Below are 25,248 nucleotides of genomic sequence, written 5' to 3' on the forward strand. Positions count from 1 at the left end.
TATATCATTATAACAAAACGATAAGAAGAACAAATTTGTCAGCAACCATGAGGCAGGCCAGTACATTTGGCTGTCTGACTAAGCTAGTCTCAACAAATAACAATGATGCACACATGTAAAATGTGAAATCAATTTAATGTGAAATATTTATAAGTGAAATTTAGTTTTAAAAGCACCCGTGCCATCTTTGAGCTTTCAAGTCTTACATTAATGGTAATGTATTTAGGCAGGAAAGTTGTCGCCATGATGCACAGCCTCCCTCTTTGACCAGGTGGCTCATTAATAGGCTGCCCATATACACAGCATTGTCAGCTGATGGCAGGTTTCACCAATGAAAAGCTTCCTCCATCACTAATTCAAACATGCTTCCCATGCATACTGCTGGTACTTGGAATTGTAATATGTTTGCATGAGAAACAGAAAAAAGAGAGATTGGAAATGGTGTACAGTGCCAGTTATGACATCAGGAATGACACACTGTTGACACAATCCCAGCCTCAGTGTCAGAACAGTGGGAGACATTCAAGTAGGAGATAGAGAGGGTACAGAATAAATGTCCCACAAGGTAAAAAGGTGGACTCCCAAATCTTGACCCCTCAACTCATAAAGTAGCATACAAGAGTAGGATAAGGCAAAAAAGGGAGGCTTATGTCATTTGTCAAGAACCCACTAGAGCAGTAAGCCTCAAGGAGTATAGAAAGTGCAGGGGTGGAATTAAAATGAAATTTAGGAAAGCATAAAAAATATTGGCAAGTAAAATCAAGAAAAACCCAAAAATGTTTTCTGAATGCATAAAGAGCAAGATAATAACTAAGGAAAGAATAGGGATGATTACAGATCCAACAGAGCGACTGCACTTGACACCAAGGCAGCATTTAACTGAGTGTTGCATCAAGGAGCCCTAACAAAATTGAAGCCAATGGGAACCAGGGGTAAAACTCTCCACTGGTTGGAATCATGCCTTGAACAAAGGGAAATGGTTGTGGTTGTTGGAGAACAATCATCTCTGTTCCAGGATATCACTGCAGGAGTTCCTCATGGTAGTGTTCTAAGCCCAACCACCATAAGCTGCTTCAGCCCATGTCCATTTGCAGCAAGTCCTGGACAGCATTCAGTCTTGAGCTGCTAAGTGGCAAGTAACATTTACACCACACAAGTGCCAGGAAATGGCCATTTCCAACAAGAGAGAATCCAATCATCTCCCCTTGACATTCAAAGGCATAACCAGCACTGAATCCTCTACAATAACCACCTACAGTTAACATTGACTGGACACTGAACTGGACCAGCCATATAAACACTGGTTACAAGAGCAGGCCAGAGGCTGGGAATTCTGAGGCAAGTAACTCACCTCCTGACTCCCTAAAGCCAGTCCACCATTTACAAGGCACAAGTCAGGAGTGTGATGGAATAGTCCCCACTTGCCTGGATGAGTGCAGCTCCAACAACACTCAAAAAAGCTTGACACCATCCAGGACAAAGCAGCCCACTTGATTGGCACCACATCCACAAACATTCACTTCCTCTTCCACCGACACACAGTAGCAGCAGTGTGTACCATCTACAAGATGCACTGCAGGAACTCACCAAGCCTCCTTCAACAGCACATGGACACAATGTACTTTTAAAGTTCTAATAAATGAGTCTATTTCTAATCATTTAATCAGATAATCAAATATATGATTTCATGTCTTTAAGGAGCACATTTGTTGAAAGGGCATTTCTGAGTCAGTAAAGTTATTGTTGGAAACTTGTGACCTCTAACACCTTGAAGGACAAGGGCAACAGGCACATGGGGACACCGCCACATGGAAGTTCCCCTCTAAGCCACACACCATCCTGACTTGGAAATATATCGTTGTTTCTTCACTGTCACTGGATCAAAATCATGGAACTCCCTCCTTAACAGCACTGTGGGTGTATCTACACCACATGGACTACAGCAGTTCAAGAAGGCAGCTCACCACCACCTTCTCAAGGGCAACTAGGGATGGGCAACAAATGCTGGCCCAGCCAGCGAAGCCCACATCACATGAAAGAATTTTTAAAAAAGAAGCTGTGTGTGGAGTAGGTGGCTATGGGCATGATTCTTCACAAGTACTTCTTGTTTCAGTTCTCACAAAGAAGGGAGATAATACAGACATTGTAGTTATGGAGGAGTGTGAATTATTGGATATGATAAACATAGTGAGGGAGGAAATATTGAGGTGTTTAGCATCTTTGAAAGTGGATAACTCACTACTGGATATAATAAATCCTAGGTTGTTAAGAGAAGCAGGAGAGAAAATATGAGGGGCTCTAACCATCGATTCCCAAACCTCTCTGACTCTCTGGTGCCAGAGGGCTGGAGGACTCCTAACATTGTACCATTGTTTAAAAAGGGAGGAAGCGATAGCCAGACTATTTACAGGCCAGTCAGCCTTACCTCAGTGCGCAACTTATTGGAAAAAATTATGATGGAGGGTATAAATCATCATTTAGAAAGGCACAGTTTAATCAAAGACCACATAGATTTATGAAGGGAATGTCTTCTGAATAACCTGATTGAATTTTTAGAGAAGGTATGAAGGAAGATCACTGACAGTAACACAAAAACAGAATTACCTGGAAAAACTCAGCAGGTCTGGCAGCATCGGCGGAGAAGAGCAAAGTTGACGTTTCGAGTCTTCATGACCCTTCAACAGAACTAACAGTTCTGCTGAGTTTTTCCAGGTATTTTTGTTTTTGTTTTGGATTTCCAGCATCCGCAGTTTTTTGTTTTTATCACTGACAGTAACACGTTTGATGCAGTTAACATAGATTTTACTAAGGATTTAGACAAGGCCTAACATGGCAGACTGGTCAGAAAAGTAAAAGCTCATGGGACCCCATGGAAAGTGGCAAGTTAGATTCAAGATTAATTCAATGGCAGGAAGCAAAGGGTAATGTTCGACAAATGTGTTTGTGACTGGAAGGCTGTTTCAAGTGAAGCTTTGCAGGAATCAGTAGTAAGTCCCTTGCCCTTGTCCGCAGGGATCGGTGCTGGGACCCCAGCTATTCACAATATATATCAATGATTTAGATGAGGGAACTAAATGTAATATCTCCAAATTTGCAGATGACACAAAGCTGGGTGGGAGAGTGAGTTGTGAGGAGGATGCAGAGGTGTTTCAGGGTGATTTGGACAAGCTGAGTGAGTGGGCAAATGCATGGCAGATGCAGTATAATGTGGATAAATTTGTGGTTATCCACTTTGGTAGCAAAAACAGGAAGGCAGGTTATTATCTGAATGGCTATAAATTGAGAGAGGGGAATGTGCAACGAGGCCTGGCTGTCCTCGAACACCAGTCGCTGAAGGTAAGCATGCAGGTGCAGCAGGCGGTAAAGAAGGCAAATGGTGTGTTGGTCTTCATAACGAGAGGATTCAAGTACAGGAGCAGGGATGTCTTGCTACAATTATACAGGACCTTGGTAAGACCACACTTGGAATATTGTGTGCAGTTTTGGTCTCCTTATCTGAGGAAGGATGTTCTTGCTATAGAGGGAGTGCAGCAAAGGTTTATCAGACTGATTCCTGAGATGGCGGGACTGACATATGAGGAGAGATTGAGGCAGTTAGGATTATAGTCACTGGAGTTCAGAAGAATGAGGGGGGATCTCATAGAAACCTATAAATTTCTAACAGGACTAGACAGAGTAGATGCAGGAAGGATGTTCCCGATGGTGGGGGAGTCCAGAACCAAGTGTCACAGTCTGAGGATACAGGGTAGACCATTTAGGACTGAGATGAGGAGAAATTTCTTCACCCAGAGTGTGGTAGAATTCGCTACTGCAGAAAATACTTGAGGCCAAACATTGTATGTTTTCAAGAAGGAGTTAGATATAGCTCTTGGGGCGAAAGGGATCAAAGGATATGGGGAGAAAGCGGGAGCAGGCTATTGAGCTGGATGATCAGCCATGATCATAATGAATGATGGGCAGGCTCAAAGGGCCGAATGGCCTACACTTGCTCCTATTTCCTATGTTTCTATGTTAGTATCCTAGGCCCAACCATCTTCAGCTACTTCACCAATGACCTCCCTCCCTTCATAAGGTCAGAAGGGGGGATGTTCGCTGATGATTGCACAATATTCAGCACCATTCACGACTCCTCAGATACTGAAGCAGTCCATGTTCAAATGCAACAAGACCTGGACAAAATCTAGGCTTGGGCTGACAAGTGGCAAGTAACATTCACACCACACAAATGTCAGGCAATGAACATCTCCAACAAGAGGGAATCCAACCAACGCCCCTTGATGTTTAATGACATGACCATCACTGAATCCCCCACTATCAACATCCTGGGGGCTACCATTGACCAGAAACTGAACTGGACTAGCCATATAAATACTATGGCTACAAGAGCAGGTCAGAGGCTAGGAATCATGCAGTAAGTAGCTCACCTCCTGACTCCCCACAACCTGTCTACCATCTACAAGGCACAAGTCAGGAGTGTGATGGAATGCTCTCCACTTGCCTGGATGAGTGCAGCTCCCATAACAATGAAGAAGCTTGACACCGTCCAGAATGAAGCAGTCTGTTTGATTGGCACCACATCCACAAACATTCACTCCCTCCACCACCGACACACAGTTGTAGCAGTGTGTACATCTACAAGATGCACTGCAGGAATTCACCAAGGCTCCTTAGACAGCACCTTCCAAACCCACGACCACTACCATCTAGAAGAACAAGGGTTTCAGGTAGATGGGAACACCACCTCCCAGTCACTCACCATCCTGACTTCGAAATATATCGCCGTTCCTTCACTGTGTCTGGGTTAAAATCCTGGAACTCCCTTCCTAACAGCACTGTGGGTGTACCTACACCACATGGATTGCAGCAGTTCAAGAAGGCAGCTCACCACCACCTTCTCAAAGGCAACTAGGGGTGGGAATTAAATTCTGGCCCAGCCAGCAAAGCCCACATCCCATGAGTGAATAAAAAAGAAATCCCAGAGGGAAACTTAAACAACTGTCATAACCTATATTTTCAATTGGTATGTTTAAGATGCAGTTCTGAATTCAGGAATAAGACCACTGAGCCTCAAGATGGTTTTTATATAAAACTAAATTAAACATTTATTAACTAAACAACAAATCAAACACATTCATGTCAACAAATTGCTACCATAATAACTTTTAAACAAATCCCCAAATTAATCACTTCCAGGTAAATCTTCACCAAGGCAATAGTAACTCATAAGCTTCAAACAGACACCAAGCAAAGCACATTTGACCTTACAAATTCAAAGTGAGGCTCCTTGCAATTTGGTTCCTTTGCAAACACAGGTGTAGGTTTACAGGCTGGTAAGATCTCAAATACCTCTGACTTACACACACAAGCTCCTTTCTGTTTATACCTAGTTTTACCTTTAAACATCAAGTTACATCTCCTAACAATAATATCCTTTGATTCCACTAATTTTATTAGTAAGTTAAAAAAAAATAAACACATTGCTTGGCATCTTCTAGCTGGGTTCAAGATTTCACCCATTCTTTTGAAAGTTTTATTTAAAAATTCAAATTGCTCCCTTGACGCCTCTCTTTCTAAACTTCCCCATGTTTATCTAATCACCATTTCAAACCTGCTTCTTCCTAAATATCAAAGCCTCTAGACTAGCTGGCTTTAATCTAGTTAAGACACACACACATAGACATATACACCACTAAGCTTATTAAAAAATAATTTCCAATAACATTATAGACATTAATCTCTTCAGCACAGTGCTTTTGAATCTAAGGGAGGACAAGGACATGTCATTAGTTTAAGTCATCACATTGTCACTGTTCATGCCAGGCACCCTGGTGAGACAATGGAGATCTGCATCATGGTGCCATCGTCTTTCAATGGACAATGGGGACTCCAGGTTTAAGGCTCCCATCAATTAACAGACTGCACTAGAATGGTTACACAAGCTGAAACTCTCACCTTTGTGCACTGCACTCTGACCTTCGTCTGACACCCCAGCCTCTCCACGACCGGTTGCATGGGGAGTATGTCGGCTCTCCAGCTCCAGGGCATCCTGCTCGAACCTGGTCAGCAGCAGCAGGTTGGGCGGGCCTCCACCTGTCCATGACCTCTCCAATTGGTTATGGCTTGTCTTCTCTCGAAAGGACAGAGAAGCATTGACTAGCCCATTCTCAGCTGCAACATTATTGCAGCCTGGCTGACCCTACCTGAGGAACACCTTGCAGGGCACATCGAGTCATGGCCCTCAAACCGCAAGGCACTTAGTCCAAGCAGCCAGGGCTCACCCCCTTGGCCAGCTCCAGCGTCATTAACAGCTGGTGTTCAGACTCTAACACGCCTGAGCTCCACAGGGGGATGGCCAGACCTTAACACTTCTCCACACTGATCCATGCCAACATGATGCTCATGCCTCCCGAGCGCAGCAGTTCATTGAACCTTTAGCAGCACTGCACCCATGTGTGCCGCACAACGTCATGGCTGCCGACCTCAGCTGTCACCTCCTCCCAGGCTTTCTTCATCAGGTGCGGTGGCCTCCTCCTTCCACCCCTTAGTACAAGGGTGTCCTGCTGGCAAGCCTCCCCCTCCAGGAGAACCACGAGGTACTCATCCGATATGTGGAGGGCCAAGTGCCCACCTGACCTGCCCTCCTGCCTGCTGCCCCCAGCTGCTGCCGAGGCCATGTGCCATATCCACGACGCAGACTGTATACTTCAGAACCCTTCTCACAAATTATCAGAGCTCTTCGCACAAAAATACTTCAGATACCCTTCCCATAAAATACTCAGGACACTTCTCACTAAATGCTCAGAACCCTTCTCACAGAAAATACTTCAGAAACGTTCTAACAATGTGCTCAGAACCCTTCTCATGCGAAATACTTCAGAAGCCTTTTCACAAACTACTCAGGACCCTTTTCACAAAATACTTCAGAATGCTTCACACAAAATTCTCAGAGCCCTTCTCACAAAAAATAATTCAGAGCCCTTCTCACAAAATACACGGAATCTTTCTCACACAAGATACTTCTGAACCCTTCCTGCACAAAATACCTTCAACTGGCCACTGGGTCACCATTGAACCTGGTGGGCAATAGGTCCCTGCCCTCGACTGGCCCTCCCTGACCATTGGGAAGCCATGTTTCATGCTGGGCGGGCCTTACTTGGTCAGCCTGCGTGAAATCGCAGTTGTGGGTCGCTCGCAGTTTCCCGGCTACTCCCCAGCGTGCCAGTTGTGCCCACCCACTGGCCGAGCTGAAAATTAAGCCCCTGAAGTGACAAGGTTTCTGAAGCACCTTGTGTGAAAAAGATTTTGTGTATTTTATGAGAACAATTCTGAATTATTTTTTGTGAGAAGGATCTGACCCTTTTGTGTGACAAGGATAGTGAACTATCTTGTGTGATGTGGGCTCAGAAGTATTTTGTGTGAGAAGGGTGCTTTTTTTACTTTCGTTCATGGGATGTGAGCATTGTTGACTGGGCCAGCATTTATTGCCTATCTCTAATTGCTTTGAGAACTGAACGGCTTGCTAGGCCATTTCAGAGGGCATTAAGTGTCAATCACATTGCTGCTGTCTAGAGTCACATGTAGGACAGACCGGGTAAGGATAGCAGATTTCCTTCCCTAAAGGAAATTAATGAGCCAGATGGGTTTTTATACAACAATGGTTCCATGGTCATCATTAGAGTTTTACTTCCAGATTTTTTATTGAATTCTAATTTCACCATCTGCTGGGATTCAAACCCAGACCCCAGAGCATTACCCTGGGTATCTGGAGTACTAGTCCAGTGACAATACCACTACACCACCGCCTCTCCTCAAGTATCTTGTTTGAGAAGGGTTCTGAGTATTTTGTGACAAGTGTTCTGAGTATTTTGTGTGAGAAGGGTTCTGAAGTCTTTTGTGAGGAGGGTTTTGAGAATTTTGTGTGAGAAGCGTTCTGAAGTATTTTGTGAGGAAGGTTCTGAAGTATTTTTTGTGAGAAGGGTTCTGAGTATTGTCACGACTCACTCACTGTAATATCAAGCCCCACTGTTCCCCGAGCCGCGACAAATGTGAAAAATTTGACCAAACCACTACATTGCCCCAATTCTACCTAACTGTTTAATTTAGTTTAACAGAATTGTAAACTTTGAGAACTTGCTTTTTAATGTCTGTAACAGTGGTTTTTCCCATTTCCTTTTTGCAGGGGTTTCTTCAGAGAGATAGCAGGTTAGAGAGTTATGAGGAAGAGAGATTTGAGGCGTTTTTGCTTTGCAGGCCAACAGCTTTATGCTGCTCTGCTCCTCACACAAAACCTTGGTCACCTGGTCAGGAGCCAATTAAAATGCTGTTGTCAGGCAGCTCCCTTGATCCAGGATTCCTTTCCGGTATCATCTGTTCATGGCACACTCTGTTCCAGGACAGCAACATTGTATATATCTCTCATCCTGTTCCAGTAGACATGTCTTTCAACCTGCAACCATTGTAATTCTAATCCACAGGCCAACAGAAAATAAAAAGGTACATTCTTTACAGCAGTCTAACAGATCTAAAAAGATATGTTCTCACAGGATATGTTCCTTACAGTATGTTTTTGTGAGAAGGCTTCGGAAGTATTTTGTGTGAGAAGGATTCTGACGATTTTGTGAGGAGTGTTCTGAGCATTTTGTGAAAGGGGACTGAGTATTTTGTGAGAAGTGTTCTAAGTATTTTGTGAGAAGGGCCCTTGACGTATTTTAATGAAAAGGGTTCTGAATATTTTGCGAGAACGGTTCTGAGTGCTTTATGAGAAGGGTTCTGAAGTATTTTTTGTGAGAAGGGTTCTGAAGTATTTGGTGTGAGAAGAGTTCTGAATATTTTGTGAGATGTGCTCTGAGCATTTGTAAGAAGGTTTCTGGGTATTTTGTGAGAAGGGTTCCGAAGTATTTTGTATGAAAAGGGTTCTGAGTACTTTGTGAAAAGTGTTTTGAAGTATTTTATGCAAGAAGTTTTCTGAAATAGTTCGTGTGACAAGGGTATTGAATTATTGTGTGTGAGCAGCGTTCCGAAGAATTTTGTGCGAGAAGAGTTCTGGGGCAGAATTTTGCCCTTGTCGGGTGAGCTCGATGGTGGGGGGCGCAGGGCGGTCAGAAATCCGACAACTGCCCGTGATTGGGGCCCGACCACAATTTCACGCTGGTGGGCCAATTAAGGCCCGTCCAGCGTGAAATGCAGCTCGTCACTGGCCGAGAAAGGACGAGCAGGGCTGGGGGCCTGTCGGCTGCGGGGTCCAATGGCGGCTTGGTGGCCTGTTTAAAAATGGCCCAGGCAGCCCCAGAAAGGCTGCTTGGGAAGGGATGTGTGTCTGCCGTTGCAAGGATCAAGATGGTGTCGGCAAACGGCAGGCGGGGGTGCAGGTCGTGGGGGAGGGGCACTCGTTCCCCCTGTTTTTCTGACAAGTGCCTTGCTGCCCTCCTGGAGGAGGTGGCTGCAAGAAGGGACACCCTTGTCCCCAGAGATTGGAGGAGGAGGCCACTGCACCTCAGAAAGAGGGCATGGGAGGAGGTGGCAGCTCGGGTGAGCAGCGCACCTGGGTGCAGTGCCGGAAGTGCTTCAATGTCCTGCTGTGCTCAGGAAGGGTGAGTGCCATGTTGGCATGGGTCAGTGTGTTCAATTGTTTTGGGCTGGCCGTCCCCCCATGGAGCTCAGGGGTCTTAAGAGTGTGAGTGGAATTTTCCCAGAATTGCACAATGTGCGATAGCAGGCAGGTAAAATGGAATCCTACTCGGCGATGAAAATGGTGGGTTTTCATGCAGTCTTTTCCTGAGCCCGCCTCATTATATATTCACTCCTGCGAAACACACCATTTCCAATGGCAGGTGGGCTGTCATTTGCCCGCTTGCCATCACCTTGCATCACACCGGCCGCCATCTTTAAAGGCAGCCGGCTGCAAAGCGCTCATCGCTACCAGCTCACCACCACTGCCTGGGAAACATGGCCAGCAAAGGCAAAAAGACTGCAGCCCCCTGCCTCAATGACGGGTCCCTCGAGTGACTGCTGGATGCTGTGGAGACCAGCTGGGATGTGCTTTACCTCCGCTCTGGCCACAGGATGGGTAGCAAAGTCACCATTCCGGCTTGGGAGGTGGTGGCAGCGGTGGTCAGTGCAAACACCGTGCAGAGGAGGACAGCCACCCAGTGCTGCAAGAGGATGAATGATCTCCCCTGTTCCGCTAGGGTAAGTCACTCTTTTCATCACTCCCAACTCACACACTCACAAACCCATCACACATCCACAGGGCCCTCACTCACTGCCAATGCAAGGGACATCACCATTCACTCTTTCACACACATCGTCATTGTCCTCATCCCATCCATGGGACCACTCACCACCCACACAGGCCAAGCACACTTATCATCTGGCCTGGCAGGCATCCTGATACACTCTCCCCATCTCTATCCATGCAGGCCAAACTGGCTCACAACAGGAGGGAAAGGACACAGACAGGTGGAGGGATGCCGGAATTCAAAGCTCTCACAGAAGTTGAAAACAGAGCCATCCAGCTGGCCGGCGATGACCGGGACCAATCCTGTGCTGATGGTGAGATCACTCAGCACTCAGAGGGCTGCTGGTGGCCAGAACGTTGCTGAGTCCAAGTCAGATGATGAGCCTCTGGACTTGGTCATGTCACAGTTGCTGGAGCTGCAAAGGCAAGCTCAGGAACATCAGGAAGGAATGTCCGCTGCACTCCTCAGATTGCAAGGCACGATGGAGGAGTCCGTCTGGCTTCAGGCTGAGGTAATAGTGCCAGCATTGCAATGCACCAAGGTCAATACTGGCACCACCCCCCTCAGCAGTTACCTCCGAGGCTAGTCAGCAATTGACCCTGGACATTGCCTCCCCTCAGCAGTAGCCTCCAGGGCCAGGTATCAGTTGCCCTTTCCCCCTGCGCCCCTGAGGCCTGTAAGCAATGGGTGAGTTGTGGAGAACGCTGCAGCTCACTCGCCTCAGTTCCCCCAGAGTGAAGGCCGCCAAGTGCACGTTGCCTGCGTGCTGCTGTGAAACACGTCGGCGTGCTTTCCCGCCAACGTGGACTGAAGATACGGGGGGTTCCAAGAGCCTGGCGGGATGGCCTTTTAATTATATGCTAATGCTTTACAATTAGCTCCTCGCCGACCGATGGTGGGTAACGCAGTCTGCCATTGGCAGGCTGAGCGGAAGGTCACAACCTGCCTTCACGCATCATGAAGCAGGTCGTGCCATATTTTCCACGCACACTACCGATCACGCCCGCCGCCCGCGGGCACGGAAAATTCTGCCCTGTGAATGCCAACGGTCAATCACGCTGGAGCTGGGCAAGTGGGTGAGCCCTGGGTGCTTGGACTGAGTGCCTTGTGCCTTGAAGGCCACAACTCAATGTGCCCTGCAAGGTGATCCTCAGCTGGGGTTTGCCAGGCTGCAATGGTGCTGCAGTTGCAGAGTGGACTAATCCATGCTCCTCTGTCCTTTCAGGAGAAGGCATCCCATAACAATGTTGAGAGGACCCCTACACCTCCTCATCCTCTCCAGGTACAAAGCCGGAGGCCCTGGGGCTCTAGAGGCGCCATGCACCTCGGTCAACCGGCCACAGAGAGGCTGAGGTGTCAGGCAGCTCCAGGAACAGAATGAGGGGTTCCTGGGGTTGTGCTTGGACCTGCAAGCCTTCACACAGGCACTGACCTCAGGTTAGCGTCAGTGTGGGAGATGGATGAGGCATTCAGTATCCCAGCTAGGTGCCCCTCCAACAGTGGTGAGCAGGGAGGTCCAGAGCGACCTCACATTGACGCACGAGCTGCCTGTCGTTTCTGCGAGCTCCTTTCAGGGCACTCTGGACAGCAGCAGCTCCTCCGTCCCTCTGCCAGTGACCGTGGCATCTGGTGAGGCTGCGGCAGCTGGGGAGATGCCATCCATGGCACTGGCCGCTCCCTCCCAGGTGGGGCCAGCACAGGCTCCACTGGCCAGAGGATGACTGCTAAGGTCATCAAGGCCAACAGGACAGCAGAGTGAGAAGGCTATCTCCAGTGCCGGTGCCAGCGAGTTCGTGGGGGTGGGGCACCAAGACGTAGCACCCGTAAACATAAGTTTAAAGCACCTTAAGCACAAAAGGGCTGATCATGAGTGATCCTTTGTTCCCCCATCTTGTTTTTTTTTAATGATGTGATTACCAACACCGGTTTTTTGCTGTTCAAGACTATGTGAATTCCAACATAAAATTACATTTGTTTTTGTGTTATTGGTCTGAGTATGTTTCATTTATTTTGCAGGTGCAGAGTAGGCCAATATGTAATGCTGGACATAGGTGGCTCAAACCTATATTGCACAGACACTGAGTGTATCTTGGGGGCAAAGTAAAGGGTCATTTCTGTGATTCAGGATGGAGGCGGCAAGCCTCGCATGAGGTGGTAGTTCTTATTTGTCAGCCGAGCTGAAGAAGCGTTGGATCAAGGTGTCCCTGCCTCCATGGATGTTACTGAGGTCTGCCTCCACACCCTCGCATTCTCCTCACCGTGCTTCTCTTCTGACTCACTACTGGATTCATTATCTGTGGCCTGTGGAGCTGTGTCAAGATCCTCTTCCTCCAGTGGGTGGACAGTGCAGCATGCAACCACTATCAGTGACACCCGCTTTGGGGGGGTATTGGAGTGCACTCCTGAACAGTCCAGGCAACGGAAGCGCATCTTGAGAAGACCTATGGTTCTCTGTGCCACTGCCCTTGTGGAGGCATGACCCATGTGCCAATGCTCTGGCTCTGTTCTTGGATGGCGGAGAGGCGTCATAAGCTACCTTCTGAGGGGATAGCCCTTGTCACCCAGCGGCCATCCATCCAGCCGAGCCGGAGCACTGAAGAGCCTTGGCACCTGGGAGTGTCTGAGGATGTAGGCGTCATGGGAGCTGCCTGGGTACCTTGCACAGACTTTTAGAATCAGCATCCTGTGGTCACACACTATCTGCACGTTCATGGAGTGGAAGCCCTTCCTGTTGACAAAAGCACCGGGTTCACCTGCTGGCGCCTTGATGGCCACATGTGTGCATTCGATGGCACCCTGGACACTGGGGAAGCCAGCAATGGCTGCGAGGCCTCCGGCTCATTCAACCAGGCAGGCCTCATCTGTACGGAAATGAATAAATGTCATTACCCACCTGAACAGAGCTCCTGTCACCAGCTTGACACAACTGTGGACAGCCGATTGGGGGACTCCACATAGATCCCCCACTGACCCCTGCAAAGAGCCGGAGGCATAGAAGTTGAGGGCCACAGTGACATTCAGAGCCACTGGCATCAGGTTTCCAACTACACAGTCGGGGCTGATCTCAGGGCCAATCATCTGGCAAATGGAGGTCACACTGTCTCTTGAGAGGCGCAGCCTCCTTCGGCACTGCACCTGAGACATATTGAGGTAGCTGCATTGCTGCCTGTAAACCCTGGCAGCAGGATAGAGGCATCTTCTGTGGCCCCTTCCACCTTGGACTACCTGCTGGCCCTGCGCCCCTTGTGCCTGCACCTCTCCTCCCACAGGTCCCTCCCCTGGAAGCTGCATTGGGACACCTGGCCTCCTCTCCCTTCTGCCCCTCTCTCTGTCCTCAGAGGAGGTACCTCCAGCGGAGACCACAATCCCCATTACCAGGGTAATGGAAGGCTGCCTGATACCTGAAAGGGTCCACATGGTCCGAATCCTCCGCAGACCTGGAAGACACCAATGAGTCCTGAAATAAAGCCTGGTAATGCTAAGAATGAGGCCCGATCAGAGAATAAGCTGCCAAGTCTTAATAAGCCACCAACAGCAAGTTATCTCCAAAACTCCTCACTACTCACATTGTCAATGCTGCTGACCCTTCATATCCTGCCCGTGGATGAGGTTTTTCAAATTGTGGCCTGCCCGCTTGCCTGTTTTGCCTGTGCGTTGACGAAAACTCGCACAGGCAACGCTAAATCACCATCAATTGGGTTGTCAAGGGCCTTAATTGGCCTGGTAATTAATGGCGGGCACGGCTCCAACTTCTGCAAGCGCCTGCTAAGCGAAATATTGCGCGAGTGCGCGATGATGTCAGTGCGCCCGCTCAGCTAAAAATCCTGCCCCTGACGTATTTTGTGTGACAAGGGTAGTGTAGTATCTTGTGTGAGAAGGGTTCTGAAGTATTTTGTGAGAGAAGGGTTCTAAAGTATTTTCTGGCAATGGTTCTGAGAATCTTGTGTGAGAAGGCTTCTGAAGTATTTTGTGAGAGAAGGGTTCTGAACATTTTATGAGAAGGGTTCTGAGTATTTTGGGTGAAGGGCCTCTGAAGTGTTTTAATGAGAAGAGTTCTGAGTATTTTGTGAGAATGCTTCTGAAGTACTCATAGTGAGTAGAGGACTGAATATTTTGTGAGAAGCATTGAGAAGTATTTTGTGAGAAGGGTTCTGAATATTTTATGAGAAAACTCTGAATTGTTTTGTGTGAGAAGGGTTCTGAATATTTTATGAGAAAACTCTGAATTGTTTTGTGTGAGAAGGGTTCTGAATATTTTGTGTGAGAAGGGTTCTGAAGTATTTTGTGTCAGAAGGATTCTGAATATTTTTTGTTAGAAATGTTCTGAGCATTTTGTGAGAATGTTTCTGAAGTACCTTTAGTGAAAAGGGTTCTGAGTATTTTGTGAGAAGTGTTCTGAAGTATTTTAATGAGAAGAGTTCTGAGAAGGGTTCTAAAGTCCTATTTTGTGAGAAGGGGTCTAAAGTACTTTTTGTGAGAAGGGTTCTGAGTATTTTGTGAGAAGCGTTCAGAAGTATTTTGTGTGACAAGGGTAGTGAATTATCTTGTGTGAGAAGGGTTCTGAAGTATTTTAGTGAGAAGAGTTCTGAGCATTTTGTGAGAGGGCTTTAGAAGTATTCTGTGCGAGATCACATCTGAAGTATTTATGCGAGAAGGATGCTGATAACTATGAGTCCGAAGTAGATTGTGAGACATGTTCTGAGTATTTTATCAGAAGGTTATCAAAAGTATTTTGTTCAGAAGCGTTCTGAGTAATTCATGATAAGGGTTCTGAGCATTTTGTGAGAAGTGTTCTGAGTATTTTGTGAGAAGGGTTCTGAGTATTTTGTGAGAAGGGTTTTGAGTATTTTGTGTGAGAAGGGTTCTGAGTATTTTGTGTGAGAAGGGTTCTGAGTATTTTGTGTGAGAAGGGTTCTGAGTATCGTGTGTGAGAAGGTTTCTGAGTATTTTGTGTGAGAAGGGCTTTGAGTATTTTGTGTGACAAAGGTATGAAGTATTTTGTTGAGAAGCATTCTGAGTTTTAATGTGAGAAGGGCTCTGAAGCATTTTGTGTGAAGTGTTCTGAAGTATTTTTTGTGAGAAGGTTTCTTAGTATGTTGTGTGAGAAGTGTTCTGAAGTATTTTTTGTGAGAAGGTTTCTTAGTATGTTGTGTGAGAAGTGTTCTGAAGTATTTTATGTGAAGAGTTCCCAGTATTTTGTGAGAAGGATTCCGAGTACTTTGTGAGAACTGTTCTGAAGTATTTTGTGAGAAAGGTTCTGACTACTTTGTGTGAGAGGGGTTATGAGTATTTTGTGAGTAGGGTTCTAAGTATTTTGTGCAGAGACATACACCTTGGTGGGACCTAGCTTTAGAGTAGCCTCAGGATCACAATCTGGTGAGCACATCACACTTTCTTATCCACAGCAGGTAGCGGCAGGGACTTCCCAGGTCCCCGGCACTCCGAGGGCGGCTGGAGGCCAGAACGTTGCTGAGTCCGAGTCAGATGATGAGCCTCTGGACTCAGTCATGTCACAGTTGCTGGAGCTGCAAAGACAAGCTAAGGAACATCAGGAAGGAATGGCCGCTGCACTCCTCAGATTGCAAGGCACGATGGAGGAGTCTGTCAGTCTTCAGGCTGAGGTGATAGCACTGGTGTTGCAATGCACCGAGGTCAACAATAGCAGGATGGTGGCTGCCATGAAGACCTAGGTCCAGGATGTCACTCCCGCACTGCTGCGTGGGCTTAACTCCAACGCTGATGCCATAGTTGGCCTCCAACAGTGTGAGTGTGGGAGGGGTGCTGGGCAGCTGGATTTCATTCCAGCTACTCCTTCTGCTCACGGAGTCAGCCAGGGGCCCTCGGGTATCCATTGGGAGGATGATCAGCAGGTGCATACTCCGGGGCCATCCACCCAGGTGACTCTAGGAGTGACCGGCCCACCTGACTCCCCATCTTCCTGTGACCTCCGCAGATCCAGCTTTACAGGCTGAGGAGGTTGTCACTGCCACACAGCAGGACCCCGAAAGCAGGCCAGGGCCCTCCAAGTCTCGGCCCTCCAGAGGGTGCCCGCCAAAGTCACAGACAGGGTGTCACAGTCAGCAGGCTGCCTCCACCTCTGCTGTGGATGCCAGGGAGCACCAAGACGTAGCGGCTGGGTTAGGAAAGTTAGATAAAAGTAGTTGCACAGTAAGGGCATGGGTGTTCATCACTTGTACATGCTGTCACCATTGTCAATAAACTCCCAAGAATGTCTCCCTGCCTGTGGCTCCTTGTTCTGGTGATCAATGTTCTTGTCACTCAGATGTGAAACCTTTCTGCACAAGATAAAGGCAGGTGTTTCAGTCTAGGGCCTCTTCCCTGTGCTCTGTACAGCCTTCAGACCACAGTGATGGTCCAGCCTCACACTCCCCGGAAACATTACTGATGCCTGCACCTCGGCAGTGCTGGTCATTGCTGCCAGAATGCAGTGGGCAGGTGCCACAGAGTTCTCTCATTCTCTCTGTGTGCTCTCAGCACATTTAAGGTTGGTTTGGCCCCCATCCCACCAGCATCTGAGACCAGTGATGCTGTGCACCAACTCCTAAAGGGCTGAGGTGCTGAAGGAGGACACAGCAACAGATGTGTCTAAAGTTTCATGACTGCATCTCTGAGATGGCCCTGATCATGAAGCGCAAGTGAGCTGTGCTCGGCCAGACAGGAGTCAGACATTCTCAGAGGCCATGTGAAGATCTATGGCATGTCCTCACTGCATATCGTTATCATCCTCCTGTGATCGAGCAACTATGCGTCTCCATGACAGAGGCATTCTCACAGAGGGTATTCCCGCTGCCATAAGCCAGACTTGAGTCAAAAATTCACAGCTGCAATGCGAGGATCTATGGGGACACCTCACTGAATGTTGTCATCATCCTCCACAAATCTGGCAGCTATGAGGGCCTCCCGAGTGCACCTGCCTCGTCTAGCCAGTGCGAGAGCCTCATCCCCGTCATCGTCACCATCGAGGACCCCCCCCCACAGTCATCGCCATCGGCGACCCCTCATCAGAGGAGACCTCCAGCTCCTCCATCTCCTCCTCAGCCAGCTCATCTCCCTTTTGCAGTGCCAGGTTGTAAAGGGTGCAGCAGATGACAACGATGTGTGACACCCTCTGTGGGCGAATCCAATGGCCCTTGCATCCTGGCTGCCTTCGTTCCGGGCGAAATGTACAAAGTTGTGTGCCATGGAGAAGATGGTCGCCGTGATCTCATGGATGTATTTGTGGGCGGCGGATAGTGAAATCCCACAGAGGCCTGAAAGGAGCCACTGGCATAGAAATTGAGCACCACAGTCACTTTCACAGCCACTGGCAGTGGATGCTCTCCATGTCCCCTTGGCGCCAAGTCCTGTAGTAAGTGGCAGATGTGAGCGAATGAGAGGAGACAGAATATGCATTCTTTCCTTTAAAACAATCAACCCAGAGAAAGAGAATTACCTGGAAAAACTCAGCAGGTCTGGCAGCATCGGTGGAGAAGAAAAGAGTCGACGTTTCGGGTCCACATGACCCTTCAACAGAACTGAAGTATAGTTAGGAGAGGGGTGAAATATATTTCATTATATTAGGACCAACAGTAAGACTTCTACCCACTTTCTAGGTGAGTCTACCATCTCTTTCCTCAGCCTTTCTTTCAAGGTTCTGTTCATCCTCTCTACAATCCCTGAGGACTATGGACTGTGCGCAGCGTGCCATTTCCTCTCTATGCCGAGTACCATGAGGGTATTCTGCATGACTGCCCGGTAAAGTAGCTCCCTTGGTCGGACTCCACGTACTGTGGTAGCCCCCATCGTGAGAACACCTCCCTGACCAGGATCCTGGCTGTACTCAGAGCCGTGGCTGTTCGGCAGGGGAAGGCTTCTACCCACTTTGTGAACACATCCACCAGGACTAGGCAGTACTTATAGCCTCCCTGGGTGGTGGGTAGGGGCCCGATTTAGTCGACCTGGATCGACTGCCATGGTCCCTCTACCCTCCTGATGTGTCCCATAGGTACCTTCCTCTTGAGCGGGTCAGGGTTGTTAGCAGCACACACCAGACAGCTGGCACAGAACTCATGGACATCTTCCCTGAGTCCTGGCCACCATCCTGCCTGTTCCACCCGCTGCCAGGTGGTCTCAGGCCCGGGATGCCCCGCTCCTTGACCCTCATGGGCCAGTTGAAGGAATCCCCTCCTGTGCTGCTGTGGTACTACCCATTGCTCTCCCTTAAACAGCATGCCTCCCTTTACAGAGAGGGCTGCTGTGCTGTAAGGGCCCTCTACCCTTTTCCTTTCTGCCACTGCACTGAGGACTGCCTTGAGGACGGGGTCTTGGGTTTGGACCGTCTTAAGGTCCGGGGTTAAAGCTACCCCTGCACCCCCCCATGTCCCATTCCGACCTGTGACTGCTGCTATAGGACGGGACCCATATGGGTCCCAGAAAATGCCTGTGCGGGCACCCTCCTTAGCTAGCATGTCGACCTGCCGGTTGCCCTCACTCCGGGGTTCTGCGGAGGAATGGGCTTATGGATGAAAACCTCCCCTTCCTCCCCCACCGCTGCTAAGATTTTCTCCAGCAAGGGTTTCACTGTGAGGGGTCTCCCGTCAGTGGAGGTGTATCCGCGGGGGACCAGATGGCCAGGTACTCCGTACACGAATTGCATGTGAACATGCTGTCCGAGCAAATCGTATATGGGGTGGGGAAGATCTCGGGGTGTGTAACCACGTACACTACCGCGGACAGTTCAGCCTGCTGGGCGCTCATGGTGCTGGGGAGCTTCATTGCCAGGGCAAGGTTTGCCACTGGGTCATAAACTCCACACCCCGTGAGTCGCTCACCAGCAGATACTGTGCTGGAGCCATCCACATAGATTTCACGGCCTGTGGGGTGTATCTCGCCCTGTAAACCTATGTCTACTTCCCAAACCCCTTCTATGGAACACTGGTGGGCTGTTCCAGGATATACCAGGTTATCTGTGAGCTTTGGCTTGCAGAGCCCTTTTACTTTTAGGTCCACCTGTGAGAGAAGCAGGGTCCAGCGAGCAATGCGGGCACTGCTCACTGTCCCATCCTTGATTCTCCCGTCCAGGAACATCTGGGTGGGCGTGTAATGGGTGAGGAGGGTGATGGGAGAGGTGCTTATGAAGACCAGCAATCTTTTCACAGCCCAATGTGTGGCCAAGAGGTGCCTTTCACAATTGGAGTAGCTGGGATGCTGAGTATGCTGGGATACTTCCTATCAGGTCGGCAACTGCTGCTACTGTGGGTGCACAGGCTGGGATGTTACTGTTGAGCACCCGATAATCCACTGTGGCCCTCCAGGACTTGCCTGGTTTTCTAACCGGCCACAGTGGAGAGTTCACGTGGGTGGCTATCGGTCTCAGGACCCCCTGCTGCACTAAGGAGGACATGGTTGTTTCCATGTCTGGCTCCGCTTCCCTGGGGAAGTTATATTGCTTTTGTGGTCGGGCCATAGGGTCCCCATCTACACTGACCTCGAACCCATTGACCCTCCCACAGTCGTGTTTGTGTGTGGCAAATGTGGCTAGGTGGGCTCGCACAAATGCCTGGAACTCCCTTGGGGTATTACTGACCATGAGTTCAAGGTTATAACCCTCCTTAGGCTTCATGGTGCACAGGGTCCCCTTCCCCTGTTTCCCTGGGATGACTACTACTCTGCCTTCCTTACCTGTTTTTGCCCCCCATAGGCAGTGATTCCTCAAATCCACTAGGATCCTGTGGCCTACAATAAAGTCAGCTCCCAGGATCCCTTTTCCACCCTCCACTTCCCACTTCATTAGGATACAGGTCCACTTAGAGCGGAGTGCTCCTAAACGAATGGTCAGCGGGATGGAAAATGAGCCAGCCTGTTCTTTACCTGTGGATCCCGACAGACTGTATGGGACCCCGTTAGATAGAGGTGAGGTGGTGGGGTTAGCTGAATGGATCACGGTACATGATGCTCCCGTGTCCAACAGATAGGTCCCCTTTACCTCTTCTACCTCCATCTCAACGAGGGGTCTCTTCCATAAGTCATAGGTAAGGGAACACAGGTAAACAGGCTGCGCTGGCTCTAGTCAGGGTTGTGGGTTAGATGGGGCTGATGGGGTCAGCGCGCCGGTGGTGGCTGCTACCTTCCCTGGGCCAGTCAATAGGGTTCACATAGCCTCCAAAAATGACTCGACCGTGGCCGGAGGGATTCCTGTCTCTGCCTTTTGGGCTGGGGTTGAGGAATTCTTTCCCTCGTTATCTTTCCAAGGATTCTTACACTCCTTCCTCCAGTGTCCATTCTTCCCACACCCATAACAGTTGAGCTTTGTGCTGGAAGGGCTATTCCCTTCCTGATGTCACTCCTTCCTACCCTGGCCGGGTTTCATTTCATGCACTTTCCCTTCAGATGGGTGAGCATCGGTTCCTTTACCATTACGGTAAGCTATGGTCAATTGTCTGATCACTGTGAGTTCGGTATTCAGGGGATTCTTTGGGTCAAACCACATTCCTGCCAAGGCCCTGACCTGTGGCAAGCTGTTTGCCACCAGGCAATGGAGCCAGTGGGCCCACGAATCCTGGTCCAGGTTAGCCCGGGTAGGCATCCCACTGCATGCGCTCCTATACACCGGCCACAACCCGTCTGCAAAAGCCTGCGGGAGTTCTCCTACGAGCTGCACTGTTTTTTCCACCTGGGAGAAAGGACTTCCCTCATTCATCCCCATGGCCTCAAGAACTTCCTCCTTGAGCTCCCCATAATCACACTGTCCCATCTTACATTGGTCAGAGAGGAACTGGAAAAACTTACTCTCCAAGGAGAATAGCAGCATTTTGGCCTGTTCAGCATCATTGCACTCGCTTGCTGCTTGTCCCACTTCCCTGAAGTGGACCGAGGGATCCCCATTTGCTGCAAGTTTAGTTAAATGGCTTACCATGGCCCTAAGCTGTTGGGTGCCTTGGGGAACTACAAACTGGTTTTGGAGGGGTCCCTCATCCCCGTTATCAGCGGGCAGGCCGAACCTTTGCTGCCGGGCCGGGCACATCAGCCCCGTTCCCAGCCTCTCTTGCTGGGGGTTTTCCTCCTCAACATCTGCCCCTAATTCCAACCCCCCACCTCCTGCCAGATTTCGCTAAAGCTTGGCGCTACGGGTGGTGGTCGTGGGTCCTCCTCCTCCTCAACCGGGTAGTCCCTTGGCACTACCTGTGGTGTCTGAACCGTCCTCCCCAGGTTCCCTGTGAAGTCGACCTGGGCTGCACTAGGGCTTATGAGGCACACCATGCCTTTTGCCGTCCTTAGAGCAAGGTTCAGACTCTGTATCTGCTTCTGGCAGGGGCCATGGTCTGCATCCTCAAACCCCTGTGCGCTCACTATCTTTTAGGCTGCCTGTAAGCCTTTTACTTTCTCCTCCTGCTCTCTTACTTGTCTTGCTAGGCGGGCATTCTTTTCCCGCAACCCCAGCTCATTGTTCTTGGCCTTGGTGACCTGACACTGTAAATATTCCTGCTGGGTCTTATGCTCCCCCACTAACTGCACCCTTTCCTGGTTCAGAGCCTGCAATGCTAACAGTAGCTTCTCCCCTGCTCGGGCCTTTGTTTGGACTTCCAGGGCTGACTCCTGAATCTCAGCTGCCTGTGCTTCAACGAGCCTGTCCAAAATCTGGATCTGTTTCCTGAAGCACATCAGCCAGACGGCCTTTTCTATGGACTTTTTATGATCCTTCCCTTCTGTCCATTTAGCTGCAGCATCTACCAGGCGCCCAGCCTTTAACAGATTAGTGACACATTTTTTTTCCATATTCACCTACTGAACACATAATTTGAAATCCTCTCTTCCATTACAGTTCTCTCTTCCAAATCAGTGTCCACTGCATCGCATCCCTTTTGCCAAGGTCCTGCCGTGGACACCATTATGTAGGGGTTGGTGGTGTGTGTCAGCTTCAGCTCTGACTTCTGAGCGGTCCGAATCGCTCCCACTCCCTGGGTTCTAGACCGTGGACTTATTTGTGGGTTGTGACAAAGTGCAGCAGACAACTGGTTTTGGTGCAAGAAAAAAATAACTGGGTTTATTGAAGTCACAAATGAACTTATAACATTAGGATTACACTGAGATTATACAGACCTACAAAGTACACTTAGTTAAGAATGGGGAACACACGGCATAACGAGGGAAAATCACGCTACTAATCCCCTTGCCCTTAACCCACCCCCAAAACCTAACTAAATTGAACTAGGAGCAGTCAGGGATCATGCTCACCAACCAGGGTTCCTTGACAGTTCGAAATCCAGCCAGGTAAGCCGGTTGCCGTTTTTGGGGTACACTCTTTGTGTCCTCTGGGGCCTTCCGTCCCCACGTGGTCCTGGTCTGTGGAATCTGCAAAGGTTCTTCAGTTGGGTGGAGGGCACGGTTCTGGGTGGTCGATCTTCGTGGAGGGCTGCGGTTGCGGCCTTGTTGTCTTCGGTTGAGCCTGCCACTCCGTGCCCCTCACCGTGATGTTGCCTGCAGGCCTGCAAACCTCCAGATCTCCTTCCTCCGCTTGGGTCAGCTAAACTCCCTGCTTAAACTCTGCTTCAACCGCACCAAAATGCTCACCCACCTGTGTCAGCTTCACCTTCGTAACTGGTGGCCCAGTTCTCTCAGGTCCAACCCTGACATTGTCATCAAACCTGCTGACAAGGGTGGTGCTGTTATTGTCTGGCACACTAACCTCTACCTCGCAAAGGCTGAGCGTCAACTCGCAGACACTTCCTCCTACCTCCCCCTGGACCATGACCCCACCACTGAACATTAAGCCATTGTTTCCAGGGCTGTTACTGACCTCATCTCCTCTGGAGACCTTCCTTCCACAGCTTCCAACCTCATAGTCTCCCAACCTTGGATGATCCGCTTCTGCCTCCTACCCAAAATCCACAAACAGGACTGTCCCGGCAGACCGATCGTGTCAGCGTGTTCCTGCCCCATAGAACTCATTTCTTGCTATCTTGACTCCATTCTCTCTCCCCTTGTCCAGTCCCTTCCCACCTACATCCGTGATTCCTCTGATACCTTACATCATATCAACAATTTCCAGTTCCCTGGCCCCAACCGCTTCCTCTTCACCGTGGACGTCCAATCCCTCTACACCTCCATCCCCCACCGGGATGGTCTGATGGCTCTCCGCTTCTTCCTCAAACAGAGGCCCGGACAATCCCCATCCACTACTACTCTCTTCCATCTGGCTGAACTTGTTCTCTCAATGAACAATTTCTCCTTAAACTCCTCTCACTTCCTCCAAATAAAAGGTGTGGCTATGGGTGCCCGCATGGGCCCCAGCTATGCCTGTCTCTTTATGGGGTATGTGGAACATCCCTTGTTCCAGTCCTACTCCGGCCCCCTCCCACAACTCTTTCTCCGGTACATCGATGATTGCTTCGGTGCTGCTTCATGCTCTCGTCTAGACCTGGAAAAATTTATTAATTTTGCTTCCAATTTCCACCCCTCCATCATTTATACATGGTCCATCTCTTACACTTCCCTTTCCTTCCTTGACCTCTCTGTCTCAATTTCTGGTGATAGACTGTCCACCAATATTCATTACAAGCCTACCGACTCCCACAGCTACCTCGACTACAGCTCCTCACACCCCGCTTCCTGTAAGGACTCCATCCCATTCTCTCAGTTCCTTCGCCTCCGTCACATCTGTTCTGATGATGCCACTTTCCAAAATAGTCCCTCTGACATGTCTTCCTTCTTCCTTAACCGAGGTTTTCCACCCAAGGTGGTTGACAGGGCCCTCAACCGTGTCCGGCCCATCTCCCGCGCATCCGCTCTCACGCCTTCCTCTCCCTCTCAGAACCATGATAGGGTCCCCCTTGCCCACACTTATCACCCCACCAGCCTCCGCATTCAAAGGATCATCCTCCGCCATTTCCGCCAACTTCAGCATGATGCCAGCACCAATCACATCTTCCCTTCACCCCCTACCGGCAGCATTCCACAGAGATCATTCCCTCCCGGACACCCTGGTCCACTCCTCCATCCCCTACACCTCAACCCCCTCCCACGGCACCTTCCCATGCAACTGCAGAAGGTGCAACACCTGCCCCTTTACTTCCCCTCTCCTCAGCGTCCAAGGGCCCAAACACTCTTTTCAAGTGAAGCAGCATTTCACTTGCACTTCCCTCAATTTAGTCTACTGCATTCGCTGCTCCCAATGCGATTTACTCTACATTGGAGAGACCAAACGCAGACTGGGTGACCGCTTTGCAGAACGCCTTCGGTCTGTCTGCAAGCATGACCCAGACCTCCCTGTCGCTTGCCATTTCAACACTCCACCCTGCTCTCATGCCCACATGTCCATCCTTGGCTTGCTGCATTGTTCTAGTGAAGCTCAACGCAAACTGGAGGAACAGCACCTCATCTTCCAACTAGGCACTTTACAGCCTTCCAGACTGAATATTGAGTTCAACAATTTTACATCATGAACTCTCTCCTCCATCCCCACCCACTTTCCGATCCCCCTTTTTTCCAATAACTTATATAGATTTTTCTTTTCCCACCTATTTCCATTAATTTTAAATGTATTTCCATCCATTGTTTTATCTCTACCTTTTAGCCAATTTCGATCCCTTCCCCCCACCCCACCTCCACTAGGGTTATCTGTACCTTGCTTGTCTTACTTTCTCCCCTTAATGTCACCTATTAGCACATTCCTTTAGATAATATCACCACCTTCAACACCTCTTTGTTCCTTTTGTCTATGACATCTTTTGGCCATCTCCACCTATCACTGGCCCGCTATCCAGCTCTACCTGTCCCATCCCCCCTTAAACCAGCTTATATTTCACCTCTTTTCTATTTTTCCTTAGTTCTGTTGAAGAGTCATATGGATTCGAAAAATTAACTGTGTTCCTCTCCGCAGATGCAGCCAGACCTGCTGAGTTTTTCCAGGTGTTTTTATTTTTGTTTTGGATTTCCAGCATCCGCAGTTTTTTGCTTTTATTTTGGCCCAGTTATACTGTTTTTCTAATTTTCTATCTGAAACCAAATCAAG

The sequence above is a fragment of the Cetorhinus maximus genome, chromosome 9 (genome assembly GCF_964194155.1).
Source record: "Cetorhinus maximus chromosome 9, sCetMax3.hap1.1, whole genome shotgun sequence".
Lineage (NCBI taxonomy): Eukaryota > Metazoa > Chordata > Chondrichthyes > Lamniformes > Cetorhinidae > Cetorhinus > Cetorhinus maximus.